At 40.2% G+C, this 25,005-nt stretch overlaps 1 protein-coding gene and 1 long non-coding RNA gene across 2 annotated transcripts in view; one reads left to right on the top strand and one right to left on the bottom strand.

Moving 5' to 3' along the window:
* LOC106000822 overlaps nucleotides 1–1,881 on the top strand; it is a 3,108-nt gene extending 1,227 nt beyond the window's left edge. Inside the window, exons 2-3 of the long non-coding RNA XR_001175811.1 lie at nucleotides 1,476–1,605; nucleotides 1,723–1,881. This is a non-coding gene — a long non-coding RNA (uncharacterized LOC106000822). The remainder of the gene's footprint in view (nucleotides 1–1,475; nucleotides 1,606–1,722) is intronic.
* Nucleotides 1–23,639, bottom strand: part of LOC106000821 (probable G-protein coupled receptor 141) — a 35,919-nt gene extending 12,280 nt beyond the window's left edge. Inside the window, exons 1-2 of the mRNA XM_013036059.1 lie at nucleotides 23,534–23,639; nucleotides 8,065–8,171 (exon numbers count right to left, since the gene is read on the bottom strand). The gene's annotated coding sequence lies outside the window, so the exon portion shown is untranslated. The remainder of the gene's footprint in view (nucleotides 1–8,064; nucleotides 8,172–23,533) is intronic.
* Between the last annotated feature and the right edge of the window lie 1,366 nt (nucleotides 23,640–25,005).

Genomic DNA, 25,005 nt, shown 5'->3' with positions numbered 1-25,005 from the left:
AAGGGATGGGAAGGGTAAACAAAGGAGGAGGCTGCAATGCTTGGTAAGAAATGTATGCATTATCCTGCCCATGCAATTGTAACCCCTCTGTACAGTTTGTTCACAAATAAAATAAAATAAAATTAAAAAAAAAAGATTGTTCTGCTCTCTAAGCCAAGTTATTTCTAGTAAGGAGATCTAAGATTTAATCCAGATGATTTCACTCAACCAGCAATCTTTACTCACAGTTCTTGTAGAAATGCCCAGTCCCTACTGAGGGGAAGATGGGCTCTCATTTGGAAATTACTCAGCACCTCTTTTGGAAACACCACAAGTCCACCGTGGTGTTGACATATAATCTCTACCAGAGCCGCAACACTTTCCTTAAACCCCAGCTACTGAGCAAGTAGACAGAAATACTTGTTCATGTCTACAATTATTCCTTCTTGAGTCTCCTCAGTACTGTGCATCTTTTGAGGCACAATTGGTTGACAATTCCTATTCTGGGTCCTCAACACCTTTCTCCAATCCTGGCACTGGGATGAATATTTCATATACACTGTTTACAATCCTCCAAGGCAGTCTTGACCATGAATATTTTTGTTCCAGATGTTATAGGAAGAAATTGAGGTTCAGAGAAGTCTAGCCATGACCCCAACAGTGGTCTTGAACCCTGGGATGTGTCACAGGCTCACAACACCACAGATATTCATTCCCTGTCCTCCTGAACTGAGAATGCTCCGGGGTTTATCCAACATACTCTTAATACCTCCATGACCAGTTATTGGGATATTGAAAGGCAATTACTTTGAACACTAGTGGGAGATTTGGAGAAGTAATTTTAAAAGGCCCATTCTGTATTCTCTAAAGCCAATAGCTGTTGGAAAAGGAATTCATCAGACTGCCTTGTAAGAGAAAAATTAAAAACTGCATTCACAATTTAATCACCAAAATTTAATTTGTTCTGGAGAAAATTGTGAGCCCTTTCTTCATTTCTTTTCACTTCTTTTTTTTTTTTTTGGACTTGAAGTCCTTACCTTGCTCTGACAGAGAAAGAAGATCTAGCTGAGAGGTGGTCAGGGTTAGATCTAGTCAATGGTCCAGCATAGATGGTAAAGACTCAGGAGAGCCACAGCTGACCCATCAAAGCTCACAGGGCTGGTATGTATATATGCCTGGTATGTATATTCTGCCCTGTGCCCAGCATCAGTGACCAGATGTAACCTTCTAGAAGTGCCAGGGTCATGACTATCCTGTTCTTGCCTTCTTCTTGGATTATGGTTTACCTCCTGGCGCTTCCTGTGTCTTGAGCACCCCTGAATCCTCCCATACCACCACTCCCCTTGCCTCTCCTTTCTCTGATGTCATGGCTTCCATATTTGGGTGTTCCTTATTAATCAATGACTGCCCCAGACCAGATGTCCCCCAGATACTGCTTCCAGCCTGGCTGTGATGCTGTCTGGAAACTGCTTGGTTATTTCTGCTGGACTTTGTAGCCCAGGTTGATCCTGCTTTTCTACACCCTTGCCTAAAATGTACCAGGAACCCTCCATCAAGCTCCGTATTGTACTCTCCTTTCCTCTTCTCTGGCCTCGAAACACGTATGCTTTATACCATATCACAGAGGTGAGAGTTATTTCCTACAAGAATCTTGGGAAAGGAGAGTGATTGTGTCACTGATTTCTTCAGGTTTCATCTGATTCTCAGCCCTGTTTTTTTTTTCTTTCTGGTTTTTCTACCCAGCTGCTTCTGAGCTGTACATTCTAAACATGGCTAAAGTTACCTCTCAGATTAGAGAGTTTAGTCCCTTCTCGAAACAGCAAGTCACAGATTACAGATGTGTGCAACAAATGGCAAGTGCCAACACTTTTGGATAAAAGCACCAAGATGCTAGGAACAATTTGGTCTTCCACACAAGCAGGTAAAGGCCTGTTTTTCCAGCGTTAAACACAAAGTGAGATCCACGTTTCAAATTAGAATTGGTTAGCAGATTCTACTAATTATCAATTCAGGAAAAACAAGAGGCACAGACATCCAAACATGGCAGATATGTGTATAGAAAACTCATCAGTAAGTTGATTGTCAGATAAAATGGCCAATCCTGAGATTCTAGTACTTGACAGAGCTCTGGGTTTTATAGTTTTGTCTTGCTCTATCTCCTCACTCAAGTCAACATCCTGTAATAGTACTGATTACTAGGCAATCAGAGGCATGTGTCTCAGAGCCACTCCTCTGGTTCTAAAACATCAGAACCACTGAGATCTAGGTGAATCTTTTTAAGGAAGTATTGATAATGCTTATATTTATATTATATATATTATAAAGCATTATAAATATATGCTTTATGTTTATATTCCAAATTGCAGAAGATTTCTCATGTATAAACAGTAAAGTTTACTGTCCCTGCTTCTTGAATATTTATGGGAAATAATTTGAGTTAAAAATATGGCTAAAAGCTCAGCTACTTTCTGTTCTCTTTAGAACATAAATGATACAAGTGATCAAACATGAGAAATTCTTAAGAGGAAACCATATCCATTGAAGGCAATATCTTTTGGAGTATACTGCTTTCCTGAGCAAAGAGAGTTAACTCACCAGTGAGTATAGATGTTACTGCTTTCATCCAGCAAGAAATCTTATACACCTCCTCGCCCCACTGAGCAGTGTTTGAACTCTCATGGCCTCATGCTTGCTCAGCTAGTTTGAATGGCTGGTGTTCTACCACTTGAACCACGCCTTCAGCCTAATTCTCTGCTGCTCATTTCGAAGATGGAGGTCTCACTGACTTTTCCTTGTAGGCAGGTTTTGAATCATAATCCTCTAGGTCTCAGCCTCCTGAGTAGCTACGATTGTAGATGCAAACCACTGCCATCTAGTACAGAATCATATTCCAGCTACCCTCTCCTAATTATTTGATTATCCATGTGGGAACAGACATCTCTGAGTAAGTCTGTGAAATGGGACAATGTTTCTAGTTAGAACACTGTATTTGCCACTAAATCCCTTAGCATTACATATTCTTCTAATCTTTCTGTTCATTCTGTCCCCTGAAATGGCTTGGTTTTTTCACCGCCCCCCCCCACCATGTTTCTGTTTCTCTCAGCAACTTATCACACATGACCCAAAATCTTTCTTGGCCAACTCAATACTCAATGCCGTTTCACTTCCTCAAGAATGAACCATTATTTCTGACTGCTCACTCTGTCCTGCTGCCTACTAGTTAGTCATTCTACTTTCATACCCTATCATCTCAAGTTCTTTCTATAGCTGTTAAATTACTTTTCTCTCCGCAATAAAATGTAGACACCCAGGGCTAGAACTGTGTCTAATTTGTTCCTTCTCCTTCACATTCCTTAAGCATACTTCTAGCTATCAGGTTTGTTAGAATGAATAATGTTGACAAGGGCTGTGTTTGTGTTTGCCTGTCTCCTTGGTCTCCTTTTTTACCTTCCTTGAGATGCATTTTCATTTTCAGAACCATAGCACCTGGAAGATGTTGACTCCCTGTCTCATCTCCACTGATGAGCTCTGAACTTGAGCTGAACTAAACAGAGAAGTTTATCCCCCCACATAACGCACCCTTAGTCACAACTGCTGGCTCACGATGGACATGCGGTTTAACATGGTCAGATCAGAATGGATTGTAAGACTCTTTCTTTTTGCAAAGGCAAGCACTCCTGTTTAAAGTAGTAGAGTCTAGATTACTGGAGACTTAGCATTGCTGCAATAGGTCACTGCTCTACAGAGGTCAGAGGTCAACATGTTCAACGAATAGTGTTTGATGCCTAATATATTTTGGCATCAGATATTTAAATACCATATATAAGAACTGATTTTTAATATGAAGGTACACAGGAGAGGAAAATAGTCTACTTAAAGTTTTAACCTGTCAAAGTCTGGTAACAACAACAACAAACAAGATAAATGACAAGTCTACTCTGTTGGCATTGTGATGATTTCATCCTTTGTCAAATGGGCCAAGTCATAAGATAGGCGGGCAGCTACTACATAAATGTTTCTTTCCTTTTCTTCTATATCTAGGGATCTTTCTCATATTTTTTAAACAAACAAACAAACAACCACCACCAGTAATTCTTATAGTATCTATTTTTAAGAATCCAGAATAAACACCTCCCAAGGTTCACAGGGGCAAAACTAACCCAAAGGAGACTCACTGGCTTCTCAGAAATGCCTGAAATGGAAGATGCAGACTAATGGAAGTCATTGCAGAGAGCTAATGGCTGGCATCGTGTTTCCACACAGCAGAGTGGCAGAGCCTGGCCTAGCAGACCTTGCCACACCATGTGGAAGCTTAAAACAACACCAAGAGAAACTCTTCATTACTTACCTATTTAAAATAAAATATGTTCCTTGGAACATGAAGATTGCTGAATGAATAAAGCCCACCTTTTCTCCCTTCAAGGTTTCTTAGATCAATGTAAATTAGCTCGACTGCTTTTAGGATTGTTCTTTAACTTAAATTGCTCAGGAAATTGCAAACCAGGAACTAGTTACCAAGAAGTCCCCAGATACTAAAAATTCGTGTTATAAATAAAGCAAACGTTCTAGAATCTAGTACAGGATAAGGCCTCCTCGTAAGTCCCCTCTGCTATTTGTTTTGACATTGATTAAATGTGAGGAATGCCTACTCTTTCACTATTTCTAAATTCATCTAGAACCTTCAAGAAAAACTCAGTCCTTTGGAGTCCAAGTTAACAAATTGATTTCATTAGCAAATTTACAGATGATCATACTTTCAATGACCATGATTAAATATAATCATTTAAAGGATAGAGTAGAAAATATATACTGAACCTGCATTGTAGCCTGACCATTAAATGGCCATGTAAATCTCTGAACTATAAGGTGTTAGTTCCCTCAGTATCACAGAAAGTAATCCTCTAAGTGTTGGTGGGACCAACATTGCCACCAAATGATGTGGCATAAATTCTGCCTTGCATTGTGTTTTAGAGAAGCACCTGGAAATTAAAAGCATACCTGTCAAGGTGAGCATTGGAGAACATTGCAGCCTCCCTCCTCAATATTTTTTCATTCTGGTGCCATCATCAAACTTGTCTTAAATAATTCATTTGATCTCTTCGAACAACGTTTACATCACACAAAATTCTATTACTGTATTAATTGCAGAATTGTTATATTCATTGAAGAGACAGCCAAGAGATAGGTATAAAGCATCTAACTTAGAACCTTGCATCAAGAGATTCTTAATAACCTACTAAAATTTCACAGGACCGTCGCAGAGAAAAATAAGGCTTCAGTCCCTTAATGACATTAATGGTTGGCATTTGGCAGAATAAAATGAAGTTCTTTATCAGCTACTTGAAGACTAGGCATATTAAATATAGAAATGAAGTCATGTTATTAGCTGGCTAATAAGGCTTAATGCAGTTAAGTATAGCATTGAAACCATGTAGAATATAGAAAAGTAATCTAAATAGGAAAAGAAGTCTAAACCAGGCCACAATACCAAACAGATAGGGGCACATTGGCTAAAAGCTGTACTTACCTATAAGAAGGCAGTTATAAAGTGCCATCCATGTACAATGGTACACTGGTACTCTACCTGGATTTTCTTTCTTTTTTTGTTGCTTGTTTTGTTTTTTGTTTTTTGTGCTGGTACTAGGGCTTGAACTCAGGCACTGTGTACTCTTCTGAGTTTTTGTGCTCAAGACTAGTACTCTACCACTTGAGCTACAGCTCCACTTCTGGATTTTTTTTTTTTTAGTGTTTAATGGGAGATAATAGTCTCATAGCCTTTCCAGCCCAGGCTGGCTTTGAACCACTGTCCTCACATCTCAGCCTTTTGAATAGCTAGGATTACAGACACAAACCACTTGGGCCCTTAGTTTTCTTATATGTCTATTGATCTGAACTAGTAAGCAGTGTCTATATTTGGATTAAGGGTATTATTTACCCAATTCTTTACCTACCCTTATATCTACAACCCCAGCTGTGACTTTGCAGTTCCTCTCACTGAAAAAGCAGAATGTATTTCTGGCTGTGTTTGTGCAGGTTTGTGGAGGTGGTGGAGGAAGAGGAAGAGAAGGAGGGGGAGGGGGAGGGGGAGGGGGAAGGGGAGGAGGACAGACTTCGATCTCTGTTCTCAAGAAGATCACAGGCAGGATCCTGTGAAATCCCCATTTTCTTGTGACTCAAAGGCCAGCCAGGAAATGGAGGTGTGCCCAAGTGGTAGAGCACCCTTCTTGAACAGAAGAGCTAAGTGAAAGTGAGAGGCCATGAATTGAAACCCAAGTACCAGCACAAAGGTCAGCCAGTGTCTTCGTTTCCAGTGATGTCCCTGGCCATTCTTTGCATTGGGACTTCACTGCAGGACAGATTTTTGTCTGCCAAGACCTACATGCCTATTTGATTTTGCCACCAATCGAGGAACAGATGAGAGATGAAGAAGACAGATCTCCAGCAAGTATTACAACTTCTAGATACTTTAAAGTCACCAGAGTGGTCTTAGATGGAGATTCTCAAAATTGTATAAAATGAAAGCATGTGCTTTGACTTGGGAGCTTATGCCAATCTATTTTAGCCATATAGAGAAGAGTTAGGGTGTTTTTGCCAGTCCTGGGGCTTGGACTTAAGCACTGGGAACTGTCCCTGAGTTTCTTTTGCTCAAGGCTAACACTCTACCACAGTGCCACTTCTGGCTTTTTCTGTTTATGTGGTACTGAGGAATCAAACCCAGGGCTTCATACACTTTACCATGAAGCCACATTCCCAGCCCAAGACTTAGTTTTTTTTTTTTTAAACCTATAGCACGTCTGGCTATACTCAAACCTTGAGGCTATCATTCTATCTAGTCAGTATAGTCTTTTGTCTGGAGTTAAAATTTGCATCTGAGTTAAGAACCAGTGACTCATACCTATAATCCCAGCTACTCAGGAGATCTGAGACTCATGGTTCAAAGCCAGCCCAGGCAAGAAAGTCTGTGAGGCTCTCATCTCCATTTAACCACCAAAAAGCTGGAAGTAGAGCCATGGCTTGAATGGTAGAGTGCTGGTCTTGAGCAAAAGAACTCAGGGACAGCACCTAGGCTTTGAGTTCAAGCCCCACCCGGGACTGGCATGTGTGCATGCACACACACACACACACACACACACACACACACACACACACAAATTGCATTCCTGACATATCTACTTTGTCATATCAAGTCCCTGACCAAAAATATCTAAACAAATCCTTTTGGATTATTCAGGGCCAAGAAACAGAGAAAAAGCAGGAAAGCAGTATATTTCACAGAAAAATGACCCCTACTCCCAGCTAGGCTATTCATGAAGCTTCCATGTGGTGGCTGAAACACACTACAGTTGAATCAAGGGTTTAAATCTGCAGGAGAGGTAGGGTGTTTCTTAAAGATTTGACCTTTAAGAAAAGAATCAAGGAATCAATGTGTGGCAAGGAAAAAGAAATTCACAAAGACTCCTGAAATAGATTCAGAGAGGCTTTGGCGACTTCTCTACACATGCTACCAAATAGGTGGCCACAGTTTCCCACAAATTACCTGATCAAGACCCTTCAGCTTCATTGTCTCTGTATCTGCTTTCATCTTGCTCAAAATGAATCCATATGTGCTTTGCAAGACTGGAGCCGTAGAAGCTCACCACGTCTGTTTATGAGGCAACTGTGGATGGAGCCAGTTACAGTTAGCAAGGGTGCCTCTATGCACAGAGTGGGCAACTCAGATGCCTGCAGCAGGCACCTGAAATAGCTCTATTCTATTATTTCACTCCATTTATTTCCTTATTTTGTTGATTTCTCTTTGAGGGGTAACAGAATGTAAAGGAAGGGCTTGGGTGTCAGATCAAGTGGAGGGTCCTTCCCCACTCTCATCATAAAGAATCTAGAATGCCATTCATTTCAAGAAACAAATTCTGAGAGGACACAGTGCAGGTATGAGGGGCACACAACAGGCACTCAGTGACTGTTAAATAAAATGGAATACTCAAAGTGGAAGAAAAGTAAGTTGACACAAGACAGACATACAAGAGTTTCTGCTGCTCTGTGTTCTTGACTTCAACATCTGATTATACTTCCCCGTTCAGTACTCACCTAGACAATCTGAAGTTACTTGTGATTATCTGATCTTTCCTCTTGGAGAGAAATATCTAGGAAGACTGTTCATTGCAGGTGTTTTCTTTATCCATGTCTTCCAGGAACTGCATTGACAAGGTTAAGTGACAGCCATAGTGGTCACCAAATAAGTGAAAACTAAAAGTTACGAGATCTAGACCATGATATACAATTTGCTCTATGAAAGTTAGAATGTGGTTGTGACTTGAACTAAGCATCACTATCCCACAATACTGTGAAATTTGGGAAATTATGTAATCACTTAATCACAATAAAGAATTTGCAAAAAAAAATTTAAAGTCATGAGATCTTTCTCATCTGGAAAATTAGTGAATTAAAATGATGAAAATCCTCAGTGTTTGCAAAGAGGAAATAACACTGTTCATTGGAATTGAAATTGGGACCCAATTTCTACAAATCAATTTGGCAAGTTCATGATATGTTCTTTTGGACAGAAATGTCCCTCCTAAGTATTATGAAAGACCATTCTGGATGCTGGTGACTCATGCCTGTAATCTTAGATGGTCAGGAGGCTGAGATATCAAGATTATAGTCCAAAGCCAGCCTGGGCAGGAAAGTCTGTGACACTCATATCTAATTAGTTATGAAAAGCCAATATAGAACTATGGCTAAAATGGTAGAGCTCCAGCCTTGGACAGAGCCCAGGTACTGGATTTAAGCCCCAGGACCAGAAAAAAAGAGTAAGTCCGGTAATATTTAGAACCTATATTCACTATATGCAAAGAGGTTTTTAATCAATAAAATAGAAAAATTAGCTGGGCGCTGGTAGCTCATGCCTGTAATCCTAGCTACTCAGGAGGCTGAGATCTGAGGTTCACGGTTCAAAGTCAGCTCAGGCAGGAAAGTTTGTGAGACTCTTATCTCCAATAAAAACCACTAGAAAACCAGAAGTGGTGCTGTGGTTCAAGTAGTAGAGTGCTCGCCTTGAGCTGAAGAGCTACAGGGATAGTGCCCAAGCCCAGAGTTCAAGCCCCATGACCAACCAAAAAAAAAAAAAAAAGGAAAATTATACTATATTCACACAATGTACTATTTGTTTAAATTATGCTTACCAAAAATTTTAAATAAAATATGAAATCTCCATGAGAAATCTATAGCTAGTAATGTGTACATACTCTGCTTACCATGAAATAACCTGAGTGCACATATTTACTCAAAGTAAGTACACCAAAAAAATTGTCCATGGCTTCTTTGGGCTATTGAATCATGATTTTTATTACTTTCTGTAGGGCTTTTTTTACGTGTTCTAAATTTTCTGTTGTCATAAGAAAACTATTCTCAAAAATCATAAAACTGTTTTATATTGTTAGTTCTTCTAATGCATTGTTTTCCACTCCACAATTGTCTTTCATTTCTTCATTGATGATAATGGCTTTGGTGATCAAAACAAGACAATAGTTTCTTGATGCCATTGAATTTATAATTTAATAACCTCTCCATCTCAGTGTTGTGTAGAGGGTAAAGGGTGACTACCTATGCAAGAACCCCCACCAGGTCCTTAAATGTTGAGAAATTGTGGCTAATATGCATTGTAACACATGGGATATTATAAAGATCACTTAGTATGACTTTGAATGGGCTCTTTAAACTAAGCATCTGAGATTTTATATTTTGTTGTTACACTCCTGCCATTTCTGGCTTCTCTTGCATAATTATACTGATGATTATGTAAGAGGGAAGGACCCAATCTGTTTGGGGTCACTATTCTGCTGATCCTTTCTGCCCTCCAACTAGTATCCTGGGGGTAATCTACCTTCTCCCAGGAGAAATTCAGGACTTTTATGCATGCACAGGGTACTATTAGCAATATTCTCAGACACAAAGCAGTTGCTCATTTTTCCAGGTGTTCCAAGGTCAGCTTTAGTTTTTGCTAATCCCTGAGAATAGCATCTCACTTGCCACCACCTTGCTAGGACCTCCATTAAACCATAGAGGAAGAAACGGGTCTTCTAAGTACAAAATTAAATTCAAGAACAACAACTCTATATTTAATTAGAACACGGCTGTTCTGGGTCAGCTTTTTCTCCAAGGAATTTGTCAGCACACAGATTCAAAGAAATGCCAACAGCATCAGCGCCTGGATTGGATCTCGGTTCAATGACTAAATTAGTTTTTCCTTGTGTTCAACCATTCATCCTCATTAAGCTTCAATCCAGATGCTTAGAAAACATTATCCTTACAAGACATTAGGTTTGAAAGGAACTTTACAACTTTGAGGGGAGAGGATTGGGGGAAAGGGAAGGGAGAGTGGGAGAAAAATGGAGTGGGTAACAATGTTCAACAGGAAATATACTTATTACTTATGTAACTGTAACCTTTCTGTACAGCACCTTCACAAAACAAGCCACTGGAAATAAACCAAGGAATTTATATTTAAAAAAAGAAAACATTATCCTTAAATCTGTTGGGCTGCCCCTGTGAAAATTCAAATAAGCAAATATCTACCAATGCAACTTAGAGGTTATATATTAGCTTTGAGGCCATCTACACTTTAATAGTCTCTTCAGTTTGAGGCATTCTTTTAGAATCTGCAAGCTTCCAATGCTGGGAAAGTCACACTCTGTTCTCACAGATTGTCTGTGACCCTGGTGGGTAAGGAAACATTTGTCTTTCGCATAACAACCTGGTTGTAGTTACAGTTCTGGTTTTGGAAATTTATAATATAAATAGGTGACCTTTGCAAATGAGGATTCCTCATCCACTAAATACTCTTTTGTTGTTGTTATTTGTTTGAATTTTTTTCTTGGTTGTGAGGCTTGAACTCAGAGCTTGGGTACTATCCCTGAACTTTTTTTGCTCAAGGCTAACACTCTACCACTTTGGACCACAGCACCACTTCTAGTTTTCTGGGAGATAAGAATCTCACAGACTTTCCTTCCCAGTGCTGGCTTTGAAACGCTATCCTCAGATCTCAGTCTACTGAGTAGCTACCATTACAGGTGTGAGCCACCAGTGCCCAGCTACTGAATACTCTTATCTTCTCACTTTGCTCTCAACCTTCTTTGCTTCCTTGTACTCCACAATCCATCTCTCTCTGTCTCTCTTTCTTAATTTCCTTCCTTCTTTCCTTTCTTCCTTCCTTCCTTCCTTCCTTCCTCCTTTCCTTTCCTCCCTCCTTCCTTCCTTCCTTCCTTCCTCCCTTCCTTTCCTCCTTCATTCCTTCCTTCCTTTCTTCCTTCCTTCTTCCTCTCTTTCTTTCTCTCTTTCTTATCCTGGGGATTGAACTCAGGGCCAGAGCATTGCCCCTGAGCTTTTTTGCTCTCTCTACCATATACTATATCTATCTATCTATCTGTCTGTCTGTCTGTCTGTCTGTCTATCTACCTCCCCCAATTTTGGCAAATGACAAAGATTTCTAGCATTGTTTTCTGGTTCATAGAATTGTTGCATCACAGATTTTACATGCATGTAGGTGATCTATCTAAAGCATAGCAAAGAAGCTGGCAGAGAGATCATACTAATGAATTGACAAATGTTTATTGTTGATGAGTGATAAAGTGATGTGCTCTCTAGTCTCTTCCTCATGTCACCAGGCTGTTTGGACAACCTAGATTGGCAATCATCTTCATAAGTATTTTTTTTGTTTTTTGTTTTTGTTTTTGTGGGGGGGGTCATAGGGCCTGAACTCTGGGTCTGGGCACTGTCCCTTACCTCTTCAGCTCAAGGCAAGCAATCTACCACTTACGCCACAGTGCCACTTCTGGCCTTTTCTGTTTATGTGGTGTTGAGGAATTGAACCCCAGGCCTCATGCATACAAAGCAAGCACTCTACTACTGAGCCACCTTCCCAGCCCCATTTTCATAAGTTTTAATGCCCAAATGAAAGGCATAAAAATATTACAGCTAGGAAAACTCAGAATGCAGCAGGATGCTTATCAATTAACCTAACTGAAATTGAATGTGTTATTTGGCCTCTGAAAGACTTCAGTGTCTTAGTAAATCCTAATTCTTAACATCATATTTTTGAACACTTATAATCATCTTGGCAAGCAATTAGCATTCAATCTATGACCAGAAAAATTCTGGAAGCTTCAAGAGTAGCTGACTATGGTGATGTTTTTCCTGTGGGCCCAGCATCTGTGGTTATGCCTTCCCCACGGGAAGTCCCACACAGGTCTGACCACAGTCTGCCTGGCTCCACCACCAGAACCTGCAGCAGGAAGGAGGTAAAGGCAGGAGGAGGAGACGTGGTTAGGGAGGCACAGGGAGAAAAGAGGAAGAGGAAGAAGTGCTGGCATTCTGAAGGAAGTGAAGAGAATGCCAGGTGGGTGAGTGGGAACAGGTAGACTGCTACCCACGTGAGAAGGGGCCCTTCTCGCTTCCTTTGGTTTGTGCTCACCCTCCTGGACCAGGTCTGTGGTTAGCCATTATGCTTTATGCAAAAAGGAACATTACATAATGATTCTAATATTATTTTTATAAATAAACATCTTTTTATTTCCTTCGAGGGAGGTGTTGGGGATTGAGCCTTTTGCATATTAGTTAAGCACTCTACTTCTATCCCAGTATTTATGCATCTTTCCTTAACATTCATGGATGAGGCAGAAATAAATAGAAATCTCAATGAGAAAAAATTGGATTTATAAAGCATGACAAAGGAACATAGGGTAGTAAGTAAATACTTAAAATCAGTGGCTTCCTCATTGTTATTTTTCATTTGTTCAAAGAACTTTGATATGAACAAGTCAAACGAGACTCAGCCACATGAAATGGCTTGAGACTTTATGGGGGGGAGAGAGAGGGAAGAAGAAAGAGAAGCCTTAAAAAAAGAATTCCACTCTGGAGATAGACATAATTGCTTGTCTTTGTTTAAACTAGGGATGGGAAAGAAACAAATTCTTTCTAAACAACTATCTACAAACCAGCTCCCTGGCAGTTTACTAAGCCTGCATTGCCATCTATAAACTCTGGTCTCTACACACAGTAGAAGGTAATGTATACATAGTCAGACTAGGAAGTTAATTCAACATGAAAAATATCAGTGTGCTATAGCAAACTGCAAATCGTAGAAACACACATGTATCAGTCACCCATATACAACTGCATTTGTTTCCACAGCTGAGAGTCTAGCAGAGAGCTCCATTAGATAGAATAGGAAGCAGAGGCACAGCTGGTGGCCAGAGGCATTCAGAGCCAGCATCTCCCCAGTATGCCACGCCCCATCCGTCTACCCTCAGGCCACATGCCAGCTATCTGAGCTGCTTTTGGGTTGGAGATTATGCTGCGGTTTGTGAGAGAGGAACCTATGGAGAGGCATACCTCAACTTCTACCTCCCTTTCCTCCTCTTGTTACCATTCACTCACTAAGTCCAAGTCAGAGAAAGACATACTTAATACCCGAATTACTGGCCAACACCCAAACATGTTACAGAACACTTCAGGTAGCTAAGCGGATCTCAGTTCTTGTATCTGGCAAGAAAATTTAGGCAAGAGGAGAACATAGAAAAGGTGATGGGAAAGTGTATTAGGAAGGAAATACACAGAGAAAGAGAGCACATGGCACAGACATGCCCCAGGAGGCCAGCACTTCAGCCCATCTCAGACCTCTTGAGCCATTTTCTAGGTTACAGAACTTGGCCTTGATACATAGGGAGCATTGGGGTCTTTGAAAATGACTTTCTGATTGGTGGGTCTCCTTTCTATTTCCTGTGAGGTCATGCTGCCAAAGCTTTGGTGTCCTGTCCTTACTTCTTCATTCTTGTGTTTTGTTTTTTTTTTTTACTTCATTCTTTTGGAGCTCCCCACCCCCGTTTCAATGCCAAGCTGGTTTTGGTTTATCAGCTTATCCTGCCCTCCGTAAGTTGTATAGGCCATAATTCCCTGATTGCTTTTTTACTAACTCATACTACTTTTATTGTGTGTAAAACATACAATGTGAAAAAAGTGCACTCTGCATTAAAATGCATCCTGATCATCTCATCTTTCTTCGATGATTGGGAAAGCAAGCCAAGGCCTTCTTATACCTCCAGAGCATTCATCAGCTTAGTAATTCTTGTTTGGAACAGCAGAGAGGAGGGAGAGCTTAACTCACAATATGTGAACAACAGAGGCCAAGTTGTTCAACCTCTGAGAGCTTCGGTTTCACTTTATTATCCTTTAGAGAAAACTGATGGCAAGAGGTCAAGTATGGTACCTGATTTATTGAAGGCCAGAGGGAACCATTCGGTAAGCACTTTGGCCTCTTGAGCTCTGGCTGGCTCAGGGTGGAGAGGTAAATGGTATGAGTGCCATCTGAATTTCCTGTCATGCTGGGAAATAAGCAGTTTATTGAAAATAAATAAACAGACCATTGAACAAATAAAAGCCTGTAAAAGTTAGTATTTATGTGCATTATTATTCATTTTAACTTTTATGCATATTTAATTATGCAAAGCATCACATGTATTTAAATCCATGGTGATTTGGGATTTCTGCTGACTTAAAACTTATATCAACAATTTATAAAGTACAGCCTAAGGGCCAAATCCCAACTGCCACCTAATCTTAGAAAGTTTCATTGCAACAAAGCCGCATCTCCTGCTGCTTTCTTGCTACAGAGGCATTGGAGTCGTGATTGTGATTGTAGGCCCTACAAAGCCAAACTTGTCTTCTGTCTGACTCTACAGACAAAAGCGTCAGTCCTTGATGCTTTGATGGTTGGAAAAAAAACAATAACAACAAAAGCAAAGCATTTTTAAGAGAGGTAGGGATTCATTCACAAATCCAAATGGTTTCCAAAGCACAGGGCATCAAGGCAAGAGCATGCCAGACTAGAAGCTTCATTGTCAAATGTTAGCTGGATCTGACTTCAAACCTCACTTTACATAGACACTATCCTTGCGTGATTGTTGAGAAGATTAAGGCTTAACTTGATGTTGGACATAGTAATAAACACTCTACCTGGTCATTTTACCCTACTTCTAAAAATTTAAATAAACATCTGCTTTCCCCTAACACTCTGTTTCCATTCAGGTATGAGAAAGAAAAAGCAAAATGATTGAGGCCATGAGAAAAAATAAGGCCATTATATTTCATCTCAGACAAAGCCTTTGTCTCTGGGCTATCCATAATACACCAAATGCTCCTTAAGGGTAAAATTAATGACTGTTCTAGTCATAAATTTGTCTGCAATTTCTTCATTATTACTAACATTATTATTATTGTTCAACTATGTGTATAAGAGGGCTTTAGTTTAACGTGTCGATTTGTGCATACTTTCTGACAGCATCCAATACGAAGTAAGTTCTCACTATGGTCTTCAGGAAAAAGTCTTTGATGGGTAGAAGACCGAGATCAGGTAGTTTCAACTTGATCCAATTTGTGGAGGCTAAAACAATGAATAAATGCACAATGGTGAAAAAAGGGAAGAAAATCAGCTATTACTGAATACTAATTATCTTGGGCAGTTTCAAACGTTATTCCTTTGGATCCTTGTGAGTCAGATACTGTGGTGTTCATTCACTTATACAAAACACTGAAGAATTATCAAGCTTACCAACACACACATTTGGGACACAACTGAACTTTTTGTTTGTTGAAGTAACTGTACAAGGGCAGAATCCCCACTGCTCTCCCTTCAATATATACAAAGTCTAGGCAAACCAGAATAAAATGACTGGCCTTGTCTCCACCAAAGTGGTGCTCCTGTATATACCATGAACTGGTAGTTGCTGGGGCAGGAAGCAAAGTCTGTTTTACTGAATGCTTTGGGGGGGAGGGGGGAATCCTTATTTCTTCTCATCCTAGATTCGAACGGGGAGCCGCGGTTCTTTATAATTGTATGGAAAGGAAAAGAGCCAGCCATATATCACTGACCTTCATAATCCTCCCAAGGAGATCAGAGTTTATTCAGACCACTGTATCCTAATCCACGAGAAGACCTTGATAACAAGTGGTGTAGGTGACGGATTCAAACTCATCTTGAGACTGTTTTCATGTACTTCACCATCTGATTCCTCATTGTTTCTCAAAAGTTTTTCTGTGTATCAAGACTCAGCTTTCTCCTCCTGATTGCTCCACTGTTGATGATTTTCTTCCTTCTAAAAGGTCTGCATTGGGTAACTTGTGAATACAGTGGCTATTAGGGGATAGGCAGGAGTTGGAGCACAAATTGACTCTCCTGATCTCCAGGACTGGCCAAGTCAGGGGCCGTGAGTCTTGATCCCTTCACTTGGATGTGAAGGAAAAAAGTTCTTAAATCTAGGTTACTTATATAATCAAACTCCCCAACTTAGTTCTTCCAGGGGAGCATCCTTTCATAGTTTTAATTTGTAGTACTGGGGTTTGAACTCAAAGCCTTGTGCTTGACAGACAGATATGCTACCACTTGAGTGATATCTCTGGCTCTTTTTCATGCTAATTATTTTTCAGGTAGGGTCTCAAGTTTTTGCTGGGACCTGGCTTTAGACCACATTCTCCTACCTATGACCTCTAGCATATCAGTGACTATACACATGTACCACCAAACCAGACTTCTTGATTGAGATAGAGAGGTCTCACTAACCATTTTCCCCAGCTGACTTGGAACCTCAATCCTCCTGATCTCTGCCTTCTAAGTAGCTGAGGTTATAGGCTTGAATCACTGAATCAGCTTCTAGTTTGTTTTTATAAAAAGCTTCACCTATATGGATAGGTAGCTTAAGGTATTAAGACCTAAACTTGAAAAATAAGTTATAAAACTAACTACCCACTCAGTCATTTGGCTCATGACATTCATGCCATATTCTTCATAATTATGCCAACCAAGATTATGCTAACCAATATTATCCTGACAAAGATGATCTCACCACTCTGTTGTTTGTATCAATGTCTTTATGATGGGAAGATTTGAGTTGACCTGGTTCAGTGGTTTCTTCCTATGAAAAATTTTGATACTAAACTTGTAATTTCTCATCATTAAAATTCCTAGGAATAAAAATGATAATGGCCATGCCTATTCTATTCTTTATAATATGTAAAGCATTTGACAGTACATAATTTTTATAATGACACATTACATTGTGTGTTTGTTTTATATATATATAAATTGTGTCCTTCCAAAACATTTTAGCCTTCTGGAGTTCCTCAGTTACAAATCACTTTAAAGATCTATCTATCTATCTAAACCTACCTACCTGGGGCTGGGAAGGTGGCTCAGCGGTAGAGTGCTTGCCATGCATGCATGAGGCCCTGGGTTCGATTCCTCAGCACCACATAAGCAAAAAGAAAAAAAGCGGGAAGTGGCGCTGTGGCTCAAGTGGTAGAGCGCTAGCCTTGAGCTGGAGCTGAGGGACAGCGCCCAGGCCCAGAGTTCAGGCCCCACGACCGGACCCAAAAACAAAACAAAACAAATAAACTAAGCCTACCTACCTATATATTATCTTCAACATAAAGAATGAAAATAGGTAACAGCCCCCCCTTTTACTACTAAATATTACTTTTTACAGAAATTTTAATTAAGAGATTGTAAATATTTTGGTGTCAACTTTCTTCATGGAAGTAGATCTGAAATAGAAGAATTGAACAATTTTTTCTTGGTAGATATGTTCATAGGATAAATTATATATACATGGAAATAGAGATAGGGGATGGATGAAAGAGAGGAAAAGAGATGGAGAGGGAGGGAGAAAAAGGAAAAAAGAAAGGGAGAGGAAGAGAGGGAGGAGGAGGGAGAGAGAGCATGAAGTGAGGAGATAAAAAGGGGAGAAGGAGGGAAGGAAAGGGAAAGAGAATTAAATAAATCTTTTTTTTTTCATGTCATGTCTGAATCTCTACACTAAGCCACTGCATGAAGAATGTACCCTGCAGCTCTACCCTCTCCTCTGCAAGAAGATTACGGTGGAATGATAAGATCTGCTTTCAAATTCTCTTTGGTGTAAGGCAGTGTAGATTTGGCATGTGAGTACCAGTATACTGTATGGCTTTCTGAGAGGTGTGAATGATTCCTCTGTTCACATCAGTGGTCTTTGTGCTGAGTGACCTGGCCATGAGCCCCACAGAGAAAGATGAGGCCCTTGCATTCCAGGCATCTATCAAGACATTCTAAAGGAAAGGCTGTGTGGTGTGTATGCTGCAGAGATTGTGTGTGTGTTCCAAGAAATTGGAGGATAACAGGAGACAATGCTTCTTTCACATGACTCCAAGAACAGAAGCAAAAATATTGTCTTTATATGAAGAACAAATATTCCACAAACTCATTTATGCAAAGGCTCCAAGGTGGCCAGGTTTATAGAGATTGAACGCAGAAGAATACTGATCTGGGGCTCAGGAAGGAGATAATGGGACTGAGTGAAGCAAATAAGAGAAAGGACTTCTGCCCAGAGATGTTGAACAAGTCCTAGCAGCCTGGCCTCAGGAGTTTAGGGCTAAGTTTTAAATGAAAACTCTAGGGAAGAAGTGCTGGTACCTCCAGAATTTTTTCAAACCCCGGTGTGTATTTCCCTCTATTATACTGCAATTCGTTGTTTTGTTATGTTTTGTTGTTTTATTTTTGATGCCAATCCTGGAACTCGAATCCTGGGTGTTGTTTCTGAGCTCTTTGGCTTAAGGCTAGTGCTCTATCACTTGAGCCACAGTTCTACTTCTGGCTCGTTTTTGTAGTGGTTCATTAGAGATAAGAGTCTCACAAAATTTTCTATGTGGGCTGGCTTTGAACTTCAATCCTCAGATCTCAGCCTCCTGAGTAGCTAGGATTTCAGGAATGAGCCACAGGTATGCCAGCTCTGCAGTTTTTTAAGTTGTCATCTAGCCTTTAGTACTGTACAGGAGTCAACTTGTTCTAAGTTAGAGCTTTATTTTATTACAGCCAGTGCCCTTGGGAGCTTTCACACTACAGCCATCCTGCCAACTAGCTCCAGCTGTTAATGTGTGGCTTACAAACCTGAAGTGTTTAGTATAGGTCCCTCTTAGACCCTTGCTCACCCCACCAAATAAAAGTAGCTGTCACAGGTTTAAGTCAGTTGTACTGAAATGGAAACACAAGGGGCTTCGCCAAGCATTTGGAGTAAAGCTTAATGGAGAGGTAAGGGTTTGACTGGAAGAAGACAGAGGTTAAGGCAACATCAGAGTAAGAGGAACAAGAAATCCTCCAAAACTTTAGAAAGCAGCTTACATACCTGCCCTCATCTACATGTGACTCTGGGCGATGAATGCTATTTGGTATATGTATAGGAGGTGTTATCAGTGTAGGTATTGACCTTGGGGCACCAAGTAAAAATATTCCTTAAAGAAGAATGAATTCAGAATGACTCTGACCAGTGCTACAGATCAATGCTGTTTGAGCAACATCCATCTTCTCATGCATCAATCCATCAGTGCAGCTCCATCTCACATAGCCAGTTTGCTCCAAGCCAACCCCAGCTCACACACAGATCCTGCTTACAGTGCTCTATTACTTTTCACAGTGTTTGAACACAGCTACCACCCCCTCCCTTCAGCGCATCTCCATCCCCTGACAGAGAGATGTGCTCAGACTAACATAACTTCAGTCCAAAGTCCCTGGCACAATGCTTTTTTGTTTGTCCCCTTCAACAACTTTCTTGCATTATTTGCCATCTCCACATAGGTTGATATTTCAAGAACAACCCCAGTTATTTACATAACTCAGTGCGCTTTTTGTCAATATGTTGTAAAGGTTTAAAAATCTTCTGATTTTAATGTTCTCGTAGAAATGAATTGCTGTAGCGATGGCAGATGAAGTTTCTTTATAAAGAAAATAAAATTATGCCTAGAAAGTAGAGGATTATGTGTCACAAATCACTGCCCTGCTCTGTGGTGTTCTGGGATTCCTTTTGCATTATTGATTGCCAGAGGATGGAGCTCAGTCAGAATGCCAGGAGCCTAGAGGTACCCTCATTCTGTTTGATCTGACTTTTGGATTACCTTCCAGCCATGTATAATGCTTTACCCAAGAGATCCAAACTCTGAGCAGGAAGAGCTCAGATGCCGATGACCATTAACAATACTTCACTCTCCACTTACCTCCTCCCAGAGCAGGTTGCAAGCACCTTTGTCAGTCTACTCCTCTCTGCCATGTGGGTACCATTATCACCATCGTTATTCTTGTTTACCAAATGACTTAACTCCCAGGAACTGCAATCTTTTAGTTAATCAAGTATTTTGAAATCATGGTTACAGCCACATGAAAAGAGAAGCAATCGTTGGGGTTAAAAGCTACTATTAGGAGTCCCAAGACTTGAGTATTGATAGCACAACATCTCAATACTCATACCTTTTATCATTCTGTTCAGAAATTCACACAAATGTTCAAGGATGCTGGCTATTTGCTCTGCACCAGAGTGAGAAAAGCACAGGTTTTACCTTGAAGTAAATCAGATGTTTATGAAAGAGACTTATTAGATTACATTTGGTTAAGATGGTCATGAATGCTGTTGACACCCAAAATAAGGGAGGACAATAAGGCCCAGTAATTAATCTGGCATTGAATATAATTTATAAAATAATGTTTTAGGAGTATTGGAGCTAAAATGAATCTTTTCTCAAACACATCTAATGAGCACATCTAGGGATGGGAATATGGCTTAGTGGTAAAGTGCTTGCCTAGCATGCATGAAGACCTGGATTTGATTCCTCCGTGCCATGTATCCAGAAAAAGCCAGAAGTGGCACTGTGGCTCAAGTGGTAGAGTGCTAGCCTTGAACAAAAGAAGTTCAGGGACAGTGCCCAGGCCCTGAGTTCAAGCCCCAGGACTGGCAAACAAACAAACAAACAAAACAGCACATACACATCTAATTGAAAATGTCCTAATTAGCCGGGCGCCGGTGGCTCACGCCTGTAATCCTAGCTACTCAGGAGGCTGAGATCTGAGGATCGCAGTTCAACCAGCCTGGGCAGGAAAGTTCGTGAGACTCTTATCTCCAATAAACTGCTAGAAAACCGGAAGTGGTGCTGTGGCTCAAGCAGTAGAGCACTCGCCTTGAGCTGAAGAGCATAGGGACAGTGCCCAGGCCCAGAGTTCAAGCCCCATAACTGACAAAAAAAAGAAGAAAATGTCCTAATTTTTATAAGTATTTTTTATATGGATGGAATTGAGAGAGGGGAGAATGATGGAGGGGTGATATTGATCAAGATGCATTGCATTTATAAACTGATTTGTTCAATTGAAATTCCTTTGGGAAATTACTTTAAAATCATTTTAAAGTATTTTTTAAGTTGAGAAACGTAGCTCCTGCTAGTAATCTCAGCTACTCTTGAGTCTGAGACCCGAAGTATCATTTGAAGCCAGACAAGGAAAAATCTATGAGACTCCCTCTCCAATTAACCTACTAAATGCTGGACTGGGCATATAGCTCAACTGACGGAGCTCCAGGCTTAGACAAGAAAGCTGAGTGAGAGTCTAAGGCCTGGAGTTCAAGGCTGGTACTAGCACAAAAAAGAAAAGATATTTTTGACACATTATTTTAGTCACCACAGGCTACATTTCTTATAGTTCCAGCACAATGGGTTATATAAAATATATACCAATATATCCTTTCATAGGTCTGTTGCATTTTAGATTTGGAACGCACTTATAGAAATGACCCACTCCTGTGGCTCTTCACTTAAATCGAAATTTGGAACATTGCAAACCTGATAAAATTTGTTTTTTTCCAATTAAAAAATCCCACAAATTTATATACAATCAAGTTTCTGGATACTAATTATGGGATTGGTGGACCACTCTAAAGCTATCTGTGAATTCTGCTATCATCCCATGATATCAAGCTGAAAAATCTCTGATCTAGTCTCTGTTTTCTTATAATTCCTGGGAATTCTTATCTAGAACAGGGGTTGGAAAGCAAAAAACCCGAAACCAAATCTGGCTCATGGCTTATATTTCATTTTTACAATCTGTGAAATAAGGCCTTTTTTGTTTTTTAATTGTTGTATTTTAATGGCTATGTGTGTGTATGCGCACGCACACGTGCGTGCACGCATGCATGCATGTCTGTTATCCTTAATTTTACCTCTGGCCTACAAATCCCAAAATATTTACTACTAAGTTCTTTATAGGAAAAGTTTGCCAGAATCCTCACCTAGAATGTTTAGATAATGTTTCCCAAAGCAATCATCTGATTGCCAGAGAACAGAGGATCAAATTCATATCATCTGACTTCCCATCCATTTATCATCTCATTATTCCTATTGATGAAAATCATACCTTAGAGAAGCTAACTAAACATGTGTTTATGTGTTACTGACTTATTCTTTTAACTCTGCATTATATTTCATATCACATATTTGAACCACTTTGCTCCTATGTGGAAATAATGATAAAGGAATTTACCTATCAAATGAGCAGATATTATTCATAATTACTACTTACATGATTTATTTATTTATTTTCAGAGTCACGCAGTACTTTGAAAATGTAACAAGAATTACAAAAGTTGGGTGATATAGCTCAGTGGTAGACTGTTTAGTACATATATGACCCCTTGTGCAGCCTCCAGCACGGCAAAAATAGTAATAACAAATAATTATAATTATTATATATTAACCATTATTCACACAGTATTTTGTATGTGTTTCTTTAGAAAATCCTAAACATCTGATTGCCGTTATTATTAATTCTTTGAATTGACTGGGGATATTCAGATGGCTTCAAACTACATCTGACCATAGTGCCAATGACAGGCTTTAAAGATTTTGATAATAAAAAAAGAAACATATCTTTTAAAAGATAAGCATTGAGGGTTGGGAAGGTGGCTCAGTGGTAGAGCGCTTGCCTTGCATGCTCAAGGCCCTGGGTTCGATTCCTCAGCACCACATAAGCAAACAGAAAAAAGCCGGAAGTGGCACTGTGGCTCAAGTGGTAGAGCACTAGCCTTGAGCTGAAGAGCTGAGGGACAGCGCCCAGGCCGCCCAGAGTTCAGGCCCCACGACTGGACCCAAAAAAAAAAAAAAAAAGATAAGCATTGAATCAGTTGTGTATATATAAACACAATACCAGATTTTTTTGGGGGGGGGTCCGGTCATGGGCCTGAACTCTGGGCCTAGGCGCTGTCCCTCAGCTCTTCAGCTCAAGGCTAGCGCTCTACCACTTGAGCCACAGCACCACTTCCGGCTTTTTTTTTCTGCTTATGTGGTGCTGAGGAATCAAACCCAGGACCTCATGCATGCAAGGCAAGAGCTCTACCACTAAGCCACCTTCCCAGCCCCACAATACCAGATCTTCTGTGATACTTTTCGCTAAATTTGGAGGGAAGAGGAACAGATTCCCCTAGCAAAGACAGGTTGTTGTCTATATCTAATTCTGAATACAGACCAGGCTTCACCCAGGGCAGAGTGTCCCCCACACAAAGAATAGAATAGAAATATTCTTCTAATAATGGAGGGTAGGTGGGCACTGTAAAGATGATTTCTGTCCAGGACAAGCACAGATGAAGCTTCTGAATCAGAACCAGATAGACAAGCTCAGATCACCTTTGTTCAGCATCCCAGGCCCTCACCCCCAGCCCTCTGGACTTACCTTGAAGAGCCATGCTTTTCAGGGTGGGGTGCAGGGATGAGCTACAAGTCTGACTTGCCCCGAGGGATGCCTCTGGACCATCCAGATTGCTGTAGCCCTGCCATGCTCCCCTGTTCAAGCCCCTGTTCAGCTCACAAAGAAAAGGAAACTGAAGTTGTCTAAGTTCCTCTGGGTGTCAACAGACCACAAAACCTCAAAACCATTTCAAGCATGACAGCACTGAAAAGCTCAGCTCCTAAAGATGAGCACTCTTAAGTTGTAAAAATGACAAGAAAGCCAAACTGTCAGGTTTTATGATTTCTAGGAGCTTGGTAATTTTAGCTTCATTTGAGCTAAATGTTGTAGAGAATAGAGGGAAAGATAGTGATACTCACAGAAGATTGTGAAGAGGATATGAGAAAATATATCAATATATAAGCAATATTCACAAAATTATTATATATTGCATTGGAGACTTATGACCACCAGAAAAGTGGAAATGGCGTTGTGGCTCAAAGTGGTAGAGCAAAAAAGCTCAGGGACAGCACTTGAACCTGAGTTCAAATCCCATGATTGACATAACCGACCAACCAAACAAACAAACAAATAACAGAATGAAGGAGGGGAAGGAATTATCCATAATTTCTTTTTACAATCAACATAATCTCAAAAATGTATAAGTAGCTGGGTGCTGGTGGCTCATGCCTGTAATCCTAGCTACTCAGAAGTCTGAAATCTGAAGATTGCAATTTGAAGCTGGCACAGGCCGGAAAGTCCATGAGACTTATCTCCAATTAACCACATACATTAAAAAAAAAAAGCTGGAAGTGATGCTATGGTTCAAAGAGTACAGAGCTAGCAAGAAAAGTAAGTTCCCTAAAACTGTCTAACTTGTCATCCATTTAATTCAATACTAAAGGAGCAAACCATGGAGTGAGGGCAAATATTTACAGGGCATATAATTGACAAAGGAGTCAGATCAAATATATACAAACTAGAAAAAAACAGAACTAATATAGTAAAATTAGGACATACAAAATATATGAAATGGCAATTTGCTGTTGGAACAAGATTTGTTAAACAAACACATGAAATATTGCTTGTCCAAATTAGTCATTTAGTAAATGACCATAAATTGTCAAGGACTAGCACTCAATACACACACCAGGAATTCCACATTCAAAAGGCCCACTACCCTGGGGCCGGTGGCTCATGCCTGAATCTTAGCAGCTCAGGAGGCTGAGATCTGAGGATCAATAATTGAAGCCAGCCTGGTCAGAAAAGTCTTTGTGACTCTTATCTCCAATTAACTACCAGAAAACTGGAAGCAGCACTGTGGCTTAAAGTAGTAGAGCTCTAACATTGAGAGAAAAAAAAATTCAGAGACAGCACTAAGGCCCTGAGTTCAAGTCCCACAACTGACCAAAAAAAAAGCATGGGGCACACAATGCCAAATATTGGAGAAGGTAAAGAAAGTACAAATTGCTGAACAT

Source organism: Dipodomys ordii, unplaced genomic scaffold (assembly GCF_000151885.1).
Source record: "Dipodomys ordii isolate 6190 unplaced genomic scaffold, Dord_2.0 Scaffold245, whole genome shotgun sequence".
In the NCBI taxonomy this organism is placed as follows: domain Eukaryota; kingdom Metazoa; phylum Chordata; class Mammalia; order Rodentia; family Heteromyidae; genus Dipodomys; species Dipodomys ordii.
This window is presented reverse-complemented; position numbering and strand designations above follow the sequence as displayed.